The sequence below is a fragment of the Medicago truncatula genome, chromosome 6 (genome assembly GCF_003473485.1).
Source record: "Medicago truncatula cultivar Jemalong A17 chromosome 6, MtrunA17r5.0-ANR, whole genome shotgun sequence".
Classification (NCBI taxonomy): domain Eukaryota; kingdom Viridiplantae; phylum Streptophyta; class Magnoliopsida; order Fabales; family Fabaceae; genus Medicago; species Medicago truncatula.
The window spans coordinates 42,284,001-42,298,157 of NC_053047.1; positions in this window are offsets into that span (position 1 = coordinate 42,284,001).

Genomic DNA, 14,157 nt, shown 5'->3' on the forward strand with positions numbered 1-14,157 from the left:
CTGCTTTTTATTTAATTTGACTTTCTTCCATTTGGATTATTTGGCATGACTGGAATGCAAGAGTTTTTCAATAAAAAGGAAATTCAATCATCCAACTTATAGATAAAATTAAGCTTCAAACCTTCTAGTGGTTGAAGGCAAATCATCATAATATATGTTTACTTCTGTATTTTAAGTGTGCATGCATCAAGGCCATATCGTTTTTTTACCTTTGATAATCTGATGTAACACACACTTCTTTTTATCTTAGTTCTTCTATAACACTCCTTGTGCTTGAGAGACTTAGCTTTGGCTAATAATCCATCCGTTCCAAAATAAGCGAGTCTTGTATAAAGATAATATTGTCCTAAAATATCTGACTCATTTCACTTTTCAATACAGTATTAATCACTTTTTTCCAATATTAATCACTTCTCATCTCTATTATATTCTACTTTGCATTTGTGATAATGGTAAATGCACCAATAATTGACAAAAGAAAATTTAAAACCATTTCTCTATCTCCTTCACCAATACATTTTTCTTAATAGTGTGAAATGAACAAAATGCTCACTTAAATTGGGACGGAGGGAGTATATTTCCTTTTAACTACTTAAATAAAAACTTTGTACGTCAAAAAAATCATAATTGTAAATTAATACTCAAATAAATCATGATAATAAAATATTTTAAGACCTTTCAAAAAAACTAATTTTAAGGTAAAGAATATAGTCCAAATACATCATATAATAACGTATTGATATCCAATTATGTTGACAACTTTTTTTTTTTTTTTTGGAAGGAATGTTGACACCTAAATGCAGTCATTTATCATTTCCAACAACTTAATAAATATCCCTTATTCTAAATGCTTATTAGGTCTTGCTACTACTAAACCTAATTTTTCCCTCTAATTATCTAGCATTAATTGTAATTAGTCACTTTAGGCTACATATTTTCCCTCCACTTAGTTGAAATTCAAGTAGCTTATTGTTTTGACTTCCTGAATTTCGGCCTTCCAAACAATAAACGTGAGATGCATGTATTCTTTTGTGTGCTATTTAACTCAACCTTTGCCATACCCCATACATTGTAAATCGGCTATCCACTTCTCCATGTTGTTTCTGTTTCCAACACATCTCTTATTCCTTCAGTTATGAACTATATATAACTAACATACACACCATGTTTATTCTCATTCAAAAATCCTCCTGCCTCATTCAAATTCCCTCCTTTCTATTTCGATATTCCAATGTCTGGACGCAACCTAGAAATCATGCTCTCATTCCATTGCTTGACTGGTTTGGTTTTAAATTTTTTGATTTTTTGTTTTGTTTTCCTTGCTTTTGTTTACCTTTGTCTATGTTTAATCCTTAGGTGCAACGTATTGCTCTTCACCCTCATATCTTTCATCTATAAATACATTCCAAATAACAATATTCCTTACTGGAAATGTCCTTTGATGAGTAATCCGGTTTCAGAGATGGACAGGACTATCAACAACCTGCGTATGAGGATTTGTTGTTTTAATCTGTGATGTTGCCCAACATCTTTGCTGCGGACTTTGGAGACAAGGTTAACTGGATCTGTTTTTTTATTTTTTCTTCCAATGGATCCCTGTTTTTTACCAAAGATCAATTTTCAGATTGATTTTGAGGTTGTGGAGGCACGCAACCTGTATGATGGTGTTAGGATGAGGATTGGTGCGCCTGTTGTTGGAGGCAACGACACTATCTATGTGACTGTGATTAACAATATGAACCAGATGTTTGTCCTTTTATTTTTCGGCTACCTCACATGATGTGTGCAATTGTTCCGTTATAATTTAAATTAACCTGTTATCAGTTTACTTTTAATTTTTTTGAAACATACACCTGGCATACAATTCTGTATGATCTTATTTTAAATTAATCCTGTTATCAGTTTATTTTAGATTATTATTATTTCAGGTAATAAAGAATCTGAAGTATCACATGCTACTTAGTCAACAAATGCAATGCCCTTATTTTATCACTGTTAACATTAGTGATTGTTCTATCACTCATGTGCAGATCTATTGCTTCTGCTTTTCTGTCATTATCAGGAATACTATCTTCAATTTGATTGAGTAAGGCAATTGAATCTCTTGATAATGCAATGCCAGATTGAGATTTGTATATTATGTCAAAAAAAAAAAAAAGGCTTAATTGCATTTTTGGACCCCTATATTTTCAAAAGTTGCGGTTCTGGACCCTTAATTAATTTAAATACAAAACAACCCCCTATGTTTTGATTCTTTGGCAGTTTTGGACCCCCAGGGCAAAAAAAAATAAAAAATTTGACACGTGGCACCTCACTTAGGGTGCCACGTCAGCGTTGACCGAATCAACAACGGACTGGGGGTCCAAAACTGCCAAAGAATCAAAACATAGGGGGCTGTTTTGTATTTAAATTAGTTAGAGGTCCATAACCGCAACTTTTAGAAAGATAGGGGTCCAAAAGTGCAATTAAGCCAAAAAAAAAAGATTGAGATTTGTATAAACTAATATTATACTTAAGCTTAATGCCAACATGTTCTTGGCTTCTCTATTCTATACTATACTAATATCAAATGAAATTATTCTCCTTCTCCCCTCTATTTACTGTAATGGATTGAAGGAGTTAAATTTTGAAAGTATATGTTATTAAGTTTTTCTTAATTATTGGCTTATAATATTATACCCTTTGTCTAACATCACTTAGACAGTCACATTAAGGTTTTTCTTTAATTACCGTTGGCTTTATTATGATTTAATGTGATACAACTTTATATGATAAAATGCAGGGTACTGTTTTTTCTTTGAATATCGTATGTTTGAGTGACGTAAAACATCTACTTTTCTATATGCATAGAATCAAAGGTCCTATTTATAATTGCTATAGATTTAAGGAAAACTATGCAGGTAGGTGCAAGTTGACTGCTACCTGCAAATTCTACAAAAAAAAGTAGCAAATTTTCATCTTTGAATTCATATTCTCTTTTTTCTCTAAGTTAGTCCCTTACTTAATGTTGTTGGCGTCCACTGTCAACTAAATTCTTAACATATATAGCATGATGTTTTGGGAAATTGAGGTTAATATAAGTTCAGGTTTTATATTCTAAAATGATATATAAATGGTTCAAATGTAAGCTGAATATATTTCAATTTGTAATTTCATTTTGATTGAAAAAGTAAATTGAGGGTATAAGTAAATTCTCAAGCATTTGAACACTCCCTTCGTCTCAGATTGATTGTCGTTTTTAGGTTATGCACAGTTCACAATCTAAAAATTATTTTGTTGTTAATGAATTTCAGAAGCACTCCCTTTGTCTCAGATTGATTGTCGTTCTTAGGTTATGCACGATTCACAATCTAAAATTTCTTTTGTTGTTACGGAATTCCAAGTACTCTTATATAGTCTAACATGTTAAGTTAAATATCAATTATTAAAATATATTAGAGTCTTCAACTCTAAAACACCCGCGCGACGGTCGCGTGGGTCAAGAGTCTAGTATTAAAATAAAGGGAAATGCTAACCGGTGCCCCGGGGGCACCGGTTAAGGATAATAAAAAGGGAAATTATATGTTAATTATTGCATTGAAAATTGTTTAATTAATCCATAAATAAGTCAACAAAACTTCCTTTTATGGTAAGAATTTCCTTTTTTCGTATGCTTAACCAGTGCCCCGGGGGCACCGGTTAGCAAGACCCTAAAATAAAATAAGAAAAGTAGTTTGCGTAACTAGGTCAAAACCAGATTTTGATTGACCGGAGTCATAAAAATGACATGGTAACACAATCAAACAAACTACAGTCATCTGATTAAATCAAGGGTGCAAATTCACTTTCTCTCATTTTTTAAAATTAGCCCACTACATAGGGTAGTAAAAACAAAACACCTCTATGTAATCTTCTTTCTTTCCTATTTTACCCTTCATTTAAACTATTTTATTTATTATTTCATCCTTTTATTATATTATTTAAATTATTAATTAAAGAAACCAAATACATTAAAATGGAAACTACAACACCGAACATATTATACATAAAAAAAAATAGCTTATTTAATTGTTTTTAGGTAACATATTTTAATCTTACTTGCCAAATATATTTAATCATAATTGGTATTTTATTTTTGAGTTTAATGGTGGTGAGTTGACATTCCAAAACAGTTTTGCACGTACAACCAATCAAAATATTCTGAATCGCCACGTTTGGTCCATATGAATTAAAATCGTTAATTGATGTGGTGATTCTAAATGTTTTGATTGATTGTATGTTCAAAACTGTTTTGGACTGTCAACCCACCACAATTAAACTTTTTTTTTTTATAAGCAAGGAGATTAGACATGCATATATGGTTAAATAAGTTTTTAGTCCTTATAAATATAGTGAATTTTAATTTTAGTTAATAAAATATTAAATTGAATATTTTTATCGTCACATTTTTTTTATTTTGTTTTTGGTCCTTAATGGCCCATTATATTCATATGAATGTCAAAATTATAATTCTTTTATGTTCAAATTGTATTCATGTTATGTCCGTCCATTATGTTTCTTAAAAAAAAAAAAAATGTCCGTTCATTATGTTTAACTTTTATATATTCATATTATGTTCAAAAAATAAAATAAAAAAAACATGTCAAAATTATATCAATTAGGGACCAAAAACAAAAAAAAAAATGATGATGATGATAATATCTCATTTTATTTTTTAGGGACTAAAATCCAAATTTGACATATTTATAGGGACGAAACACTTATTTAACCCGAAAAAATATTTTGATTTTATTATAACTCGTTTTACAATTTCAAATACATTATTAATATTACTAGTTGACTAATGATAACCCGAAAATTGTAGCTGGACTAAAAGTTTTTTTTTTTTTTTTTTATCATATCCTTTTCCATTTATTAGTCTCTAATTTTTCCATTCTTTTAATCTATTTTTTTCTCGTATAATTAATGAACAATAATTTTATAAAATCATTTATAATTTATCTTTTCAATACAAAATTAATTACATTTCTTTATATGTGTGAAAATATAAAAACAACTTATAATAAAATAGGGAAAGTGTAAATTGCTAAGATATGATATGATTGAAAAAAAAATTAAATACTATAAAATATATTATAAAATATTAAAGAAAATCAAATATATTTTACGATTTTTTTTCAAGTAGTTTAATAGGATCCCAGTTGACCTTGTGAAGAGTAGAAAATTCTGGATTTGAATTCAAACATATTTGTCTCAATCTAACTTGCTAGCTGAACTGACAATGACTCTTTTATGTAATTTAGTTACACATATGTGTTAATTGTGAAACAGGTAGGACATAGAATAAAATAAGTAGATGTCCAAAAATAGCCAATGTCCCAATTATGGAATTATATGACTTGACACTCCACACGTATTTATGGTATATGTCACTATCAACTAACTTAAAACTTACGGTCAAGCAAAAACATTTTCTATACATTGACTGACTTCATATTTGAATTATAGTGTTGAGGAAAGTTCATAGAGAGTCTAAACTACACACAAGGGGACAAACAACAAAAACGAACAACCCAACAAGGTAAAGGGATATGAAGCGTGAACTTCGACACGGATATCTAATACGATACTAACACGGATAAGTCGATACCGTTAATGTAAGAAATATAGGACACCGACACATCTACGTATATGTTAATTTATTTAAAGATAGTCTAAAATTAAAATTAAAATACATATATAAACATCTAACTTGAGAAATTTATTTCATTAGAAAAAGTTCTCCAACAAGATATCATAGTATTTGACCTTTATTTATTCATCTACTATAAAAAATAAAAAATAAAAATAAAAAAAAAAAACTTAAAATGATATAATCAACTATAATGTATATAACCCCTAATTGATCAACATTTTTCAAAATATATATAACTCTTATATCTATGGCGTGTGAAAGCAAGAGAGAAAAAAGTAGTTGTAGATATTTGTGTAAGTTTTCCGACACAACTCGTATATGAGTGTTATATAGGTGTCGGACACTTCAAATATATTAGAGTAAATTACAATCCCCTCCCCTCAAAGATGCTTGAATTACACTCCCCTCCCCTCTTATTCAAAACATATTAGAAAAATTTCACCCCCCTCCCCTAAGAGAAGCTTGAATTACATCCCTCTCCCCTCTTATGTTAAAATCTACACTTTACTCCCTCAATATTCTTTTTTATTATTTTTAATAATCTAGCAAAAAATAATAATTTAACACACTTAAAAAAAATATTATTGCGGGTCTATTTTAATATAATAAAAAATTGAATACATATTTTTCGCTATTTTTTATTCACAATTTCATTAACATGTAGTTTTAAACTCTATTATGAAACATGAAACATGAAACAACCCAAAACGAAATTAAAATATGTGAAAAATTACTAAAATCATTAAAACATAATTATTTAAAAGTTAATTTTATACTCTAATTTATAAAATCAATAGCAATATATTTAAATTTAATTATCATGACATTTAAACAATAAAGAAATGAATTAATTTTTCTTAAATGGTGATTCAAAATTAATATATATGTATTATAAGAATATTTATTTATGTTCAAATAGATTAAAGTGTAGTACATATTTAATTATTAAGGGAGGGGTTTGTAATTCAAGCATCTTATAAGAGAGGGGAGTATAAATTTTAACATAAAAAAAAATATTGAGGGAGTAAAGTGTATATTTTAACTTAAGAGGGGAGGGGAGTGTAATTCAAGCATCTTTGAGGGGAGGGGAGTGTAATTTACTCAATATATTATGGTATGCTTTATCTCTCAAGTGTGTCATTCAATAGTGGGTTACAATCCATTTTTATGGTGAAATTGAAACCCACCCAACCGCCTCAGAGCAAAAAAAAAAAAAAAAAACTAAGAGCATGTTTGAAATAGTTTTTGAAATATACAAGTTCTCTTCTCACAGTAGTTATTCTTTTATATGTTTTAGTTTTAGTCTCCAAAACTAAAAAAATTCAAAATAGTTTCCAAAATTGTAATTTTAAAAAATAGCTTACCAAAAAAGTTTTTAATTTTCAAGTTCTTAAAAACTAAAAAAGAGTTTTTGGGAAGTGTTTCAAACATGTTCTTAGTCTATGCCTACGTTGATAGATTACCAACACACCCAATTGTTTTGAATATGAACAAACTAATTTGTATAAAACACACTACTACAAAACCCCCCCTTTAATAGCGTTCATTTGAGGCGTTTAATAACGCTTGTGAAGTGCTAACAAAGCCCCTGCTATTATAGGTCAGAACCCTGATAAGTGCTAGAAAGTTGTAATTTAAGTGATATATTTTAGTCACTTTTGTTACTTGTTTTGCAAGTTATTAAGAGAAAAGCCGAGAAATAAGTGATTATTGCCCTTTTACGCTTTATCTATCTTACTTCACCCATTTGTGCAGGATTTGAACTCAAGACATCAAGGAAAGAGAAGAAAATGAAGAAAAGTACAAAAAGGCTGAAAAATGAAGATTACTCGCCCCCAACTCGCCATGGCCAATCAAAGGCGAGCAATTCCAGAATGCAACAAAGATCACACGCCACCAACTTGCAATGGCGAGTGGAAGGCGAGCTTACTCGCCATGGCGAGTGGAATGACTCGCGAGGCGAGTGAAGGCGGTTTAGCCTCTCACAGCTGACGTGGCACAAACCCAATGGCGAAGGAACCTCAACTCGCCATGGCGAATGAATGAGCTCGCGAGGCGAGTTGATGCAGAGTCAGAATTCTATAAATAGCCCACTCAACATACATAGTTTGATACTTTAGTTTTTCTCTTAGTTTTTCATTCTACAATATTTTTAGAGAGAGAGAGAGAGATAGGGCTTGTGCTTCATAGAGTGAGAGTGATAGAAGTGAATCCTACATCACTTTGTTGAGAGATCACAAGTGTGTCATGGATCTTTCTCTTTCAATTCATCCTTGCAAGGCTTCCATGACAATGAGTAGCTAAATCTCCTTTGTTGGGATTAGAGGTATTTGATCATAGCTTAAACATGTAATCTTTTGATCTATAAATATATGGTTCTAGCATTTGATTTGATATTGATGTTATTCTTGCACTTTAATCTTTATCTTTGATTTAATTGTGATTGAGAAATACTTTTGAATCTAGGTTTAGAATAACCATCTATCAAAGCATAGATTCTAGACATGGAATCGATGCTTTGATAATCACCTTGAGTATCCAAACCTAAAGCTTTCTTATCATTCAATGGATTGAGAAATCATTGATTGAACGATAAGATCGACTCTTGAATCATTCAATAGTTTGAGACATCGACCATTGAATGATACAATTGATTTCACAATATTGTTTGGACACGAATGGTGTTGTCGAGGGATACGTGATAATATCAAAGAAAAGCTAGAATCCATGTATGATCATTAGGTTACGTGCGACGCTCGATCAAGGAACTCTAATCCTAACAAGTTTTACGCCCTATTAATCTCAATTTTATCATTTGCAATTTAGTTACTAAAACAAACAATCAACTATCGTTTAACTTGAAATGATATTTGGTGTCGAACGGTCCGCGATATCGCACTAGTCCCTGAGGAGACGATATAAATACTTACTATTGTTTGATGCAAAAATACTACATCAAACCCCTACAATAGCGTTTTCTAAAACACGATTAAATAGTAAGGTTTCAATAGTGCTTTCAGAAAAGCGCTAATATAGCCTTATTTTTGTTCTATTTTTAAACATATCTTTCTTAGCACTCTTTCGGAAATAGCTATCTTAACTATCCCTCATTTATATAAAGGTGTGCTATTATAAGCTTTTCTTTTTAAATCTTGCATTTGAAAGTTCAATAGTGCAACAAATTAGCAAATCAGTCAAACATCTCATTGCATCCATTGGTAAAAAATAAAGCGTCATGCTAACCGGTGCCCCCGGGGCACTAGTTAAGCATACAAAAAATGGAAATTCTTACCATAAAAGGAAGTTTTGTTGACTTATTTATAGATTAATTAAAAAAAATTTAATGCAATAATTAACATATAATTTCCCTTTTTATTATCCTTAACCAGTGCCCCGGAGGCACCGGTTAGCATTTCCCAAAAAAATAAACACCAGTAATATGTTCATCGAAAACTTGGTTACAAAATAAATCTCATATATTAATCAATCCTAGAGAAGGACATCTAATTTACAAAACTAAAATTGTAAGGCTAGTGCACATATAGCAAAAGTAGTCGCAACCAACAAAAAAACCCAACTGCAAAGGTACTCATGTCAAGCGATCCAACGTCTAGAGGTTAAAGCTAACTCTAACAAATGATTTCCTGTGTCATATGGAAGGAAATTTTGTATTCGATTTCCAGCACAAAACCTACATGCCCAAGATTTTATCTCTCAACCTTAATAAAAATGATAGAGTGAACTAACCTGATTCACGAGAGATGAGGATATTCAACGCAAATGCTCAGTGAAGAATCAGTAGAAAAAAATCAGAAGCACGAGATATTCTACAAGCACAAGTAAACCAACAAAAAAAAACAAAGACATGAACTCAGTTTAGATTTATCAAAGTTAGGTATAGATAAAAAAAAACCAGTAAGTTGTGCTTAACTTTTCTTTATAATACGCAAACGAACTACAAATAATGTTCACAGAGGACTAATTTACCTTTTCAAGTTTCCTTTGACTGACAAGTTGAACCTACCGTTCTTTTGAAATTTTGATTTTGCGGAGAGTTTTTGCTTTTGCTGAAGATTGGGGAACAAACATGACATTGATACCATTAAGTATACAAGTGTAAAATTAAGTATATACCGTCCAACATCAACATATGAGATAAAAACAAAGAAATATCATTGATGGTGATGATGACTCAAACAACCATAGGTATATGAATTCTACCATTCATTTTATAAAAAAAGTTTAGAAAAGAAGTTTGAGTATGATTATAGAAATCTGGGAAAATTTATAAATTTGGGGAAATAAAAAAGAGGAACAAATAAATTTGGAGAAATAAAAATGAAATGTTTGATTATAAATTAACGATGATAAATATGTTTCTTAATTAGGTGATAGAGAGTATTTTGTGTATATTAATTAATTTGATGATAGTTTTAAACCTTTCAATTAAATGAAATGAATGAATAAGATTTGATGTCAAACTAATTTTGACACCATGGTGTCATTTGATTCTAACCCCTGAAAATTTTAGGATGCTCTTATTCTATGAAATATTTTGTAAATATTTTACAAAGAGCATTGCTATTTATTCAGAGAGTTTTTATCAAGAATTTATCAAGAAATTGTCTCAACTAATTAAATTTGTTATTTGGCGAAAATCAAGGGATGTAATGGTGTGTATTTAAGAAAAGGTGTTAACAAATACACTATCTTAAAATTTTCTTGATAAATTTTGTCACTGTATCTATCATTTCCCTTTTACAAAATATTTATAAGCAGGACTCTTGATGAACTTTAAGTACAATTGAGTTTTATCATAAATAAAACTCCCTAATCAGAACTCTTGATGCACTTTAAATAAAATTAATGTTTACCATAAATATAAATACGCGTGTACTATCGTCAAATAATAACCATAATCAGGACACTTTTTTTTTTTTTCTATGAGAAAATAACCAGGACACTTATGCGTCTATATTTTTTGACATTTACTTATTTTATTTTATGTCTCTCTCTTTTGTAAACAAATTAATTTATGTCTCTTAGTAGTTAGTACCTTTTCAAAAATTGTCATTAAATATTTATAAAAAAAAAGGTCATTAAATTGTAACTTAGAAAAGAAAATTATATCTAGTCTTTATTTTTGGTACACATAGTTGGTGGTCGAGTCCGCTTCTCTGTATGGGCATTGACTATCTTTGATGTAATCTTGACAGGGTTGTAATCTTTTGGTGATTGTTTTGCCACGTCTTGTGCTTCAACACTTACAGTGTTCATTGTAATATATTCCATTTTTGTTTCTTAAAAAAAAAAAAATTATATCTAAATATCTTTAGTATTTTATGTATCAAATAACTTGATATCTTTTCAATAATATATATATTTTCATCTAAAAAAAAATATAGATGAACTTCTATAGTCTATATATTGGAAGCATACACTTTTTTTTCGGATGTTTGGCTTGGTGGGGTGTCGTCTAGAGTCAGGTTCAACAAATTATTAGGTTGGAGGGGGGGTGTGTGTGTGTGTGTGGGTGGATGGTGGAGGTGGTGAAGGCAGAGGTTGTTTGTGTGGGAGGATGAGTTGGAATCATCTCATGCTTTCTTGGTTCATAGTGTTTATAATTTCCTAACTATTCAACCTCCTATTGCTTCCGCGGTGGTTGTTTCATCTCTTTGGCATAAGGATGTCCCTATGAAGGTAGTGTTGTTTGCTTGGCGGTTGTTCCGGGACAGGGTGCGGTTCGGTTAAATCGTCTTATCATTTATTCTTACATTGTAATATTTTGGTTCTGTCTGGCATTTTATCTATAGATGGATGGACATTTCTGCGGTCGTCCCTCTTTATGTGCCAGATCATTTTAATCAATTCAGTTATAGTGGTGGTACCGCAAAGGTTATTTGGTTTGCTACTATTTGCTTTCAATATTATAGGTTAGTATTTTGTTTGCTACCATTTCGGAAATTTTGAAAGAAAGAAATAATAGGCTATTGAAAGACAAAGAATGCTCGGTAATACACGTGGTTGATAAGATTAAGTCTCTCACTTTTAGGTGGTTGAAAGCAAAATTTACTTCTCTTCCCATCAATTACCATGGTTGGTGGCTTAGTCTGTTTACCATACTGGACATAGACTAATAGTTATTTCTTTTCTTGTTTTTTTATTTCTTACTCAGATTCTTTTTAGTAAATATTATTTCGACTTTGTTGTCTCTTCCTTAATACACCTTGTGTTAAGAATGAAACTTTGATTTAGTAATATATTCCATTTTAGCCTCTTCAAAAAATAAAATCATCAATATTATATTGTTGTATCTAAGTTTGTTTATAACCTTATAATATCTTTGTGGAAAAATGTTAAGCCTGGTTATAAATTTGATATCCTAATTTTACTCATCAACAGAAATTGGTCTCTAAATTCAAGATGACTCAATTTCGCTTACTATATTAGATTTTTGTACTTAAAAAATGGTGAAATTGAATGTCAAACTCAATATTTTTAATTGATTTTGTTGTAATTTCGCAAGTGTTGATAACTCTACATTTAATGTCGTATGTCACGTCATTTATAATTTGTCAAATCACAAATTTTAAGTACAAAAATATGATGCAGCGACAAAAACCATGTGATTTTATAATGAGAGACCAATTTTGTGAATGAGTGAAAACAGTGAATCAAAACTATAATCAAGCCATCTGCCAAAAAAACAAAATCTATAATCAAGCCAAAGTCTTATAATATCTTAGATTATGTCCTAAATAGTTATTTTTTCACAATTTTTATTTTTGGATTTATAATAGGTCTTTACCCATGTAATATAGGTCATTTCCGGTTTCCTCTCTTGTAATTTTTTTTTTATTTACCTCCTGTGAAAAAAATTTGTTTTGATTTACCCCCTAATAGGCCAAACAAAAACGAAAATTTCTTGAAAAAAAATAAAATTGATTTTTGTTTGGCCTGTTAGGGGATAAATCAAAACAACTTTTACAGGGGTTAAATAAAAAAAAATTACAGGGGGAAAATCGGAAATAACCTATATTACAGGGGGTAAAGAACTATTAACCTTTATTTTTTGTAATAAAAGTTCAAATATATATATATATATATATATATATATATATATATATATATATATATATATATTTGAGGTATATAAATGCTTCTATATCATTTAGCATCTTATATTAGGCAAAGACAGAAGAATATAATTGTACAAAACTAGCAAGCAAAAGAAAGTGTCAAGAATAGAATCAGATACCAAGATATGGTGGCATTTAGGGTGGGTAGAGGGAATACTTTCCCACCATGACAAAGTACTATTTCCAAGCATTGATATATTATTATTTTAAATGAATGGTTCAGATTGACTCAATTTTTTTCCCGGCAACCTCTTGGTAACTTTTTGTAACAGTGCATGTGACAAAAACGACGGGCCCACAAGTAATTTTTTTTATTATAATTCAAGCTGGGCTCAATTTGCGCTTTATTAGATGATTTTCATAAACCCACCTTGCAACTAATTGTCGCCCTCCTCCTCACCGCCGTCCCTTCCGCTGCTGCCGTCGTTATTCAAAGGGCCTCTCCTCCTCACTGCCGTCTGCCTCACCCTCTCCGACGTCGTCACCATCACCGAACCATCTTTCTCAAGATTATTACCTTTTATGACCAACACTAACACAATGTCCACTTCTTCTTCACCCAACTCCATTAAAACACAACTTTCAATTTTATTTAAAGCCTTTAATTTATTTATTTACCTTGTAGTTCTTTCAATTGGCTTTATTATCTCTTTTTCAATTTCAATTTTTTGAGAAAGGGGTTGGTGGATATTCCATACTGGATTCGCAATTTCTATTTTCCACCGTCTGTAATTTTGTTTTCTTTCTTCAATTCCATATTTACAACACTATGGCATCCTCAAAATTACCATTGTTGAAATTATTAAGTAATCGAACAAAAGAAGAAGAAGAATTGATGTTTAAAATGAAATTTCAATTGAACAATAGTAGGAGAGTATACTTTGGATATGTTAAGCCTTTTTTTTTCCTGGGTTTTGTTATTTCGCATTGTTCTGGAATGTTTAAGAAGAAGAATTGATGTTTTAATTCTTCAGTACTAAAAGTGGGTGAGATATACTATGTGCTGTTGTGAAAAAATGGGAGGTGCAGCAGTAATGTTACAAATAACATTAAAAAACAAAACTGAGTTTTTTATTTTTTTGGACATAGCCAGTTATAACTGACAGCTGTGCTGGAAAAATGGACTTTCCCATGGTGGGAAATAAATGTTCTTTCCTAGGCTAAATGCCACCCCAAGATATAGTACATAATTAATATTTTTTCAGGTGAGGTTTAGCATGGGAAAGCTACTTTTTTCCCACCATGGGAAAGTTAGTTTTTGATCATTAGATCAAATCAAGAACACGTCCTTATCATACTCTCTCATCACTAGATTTTATAATTTTAAAATTAAAAAATATATTT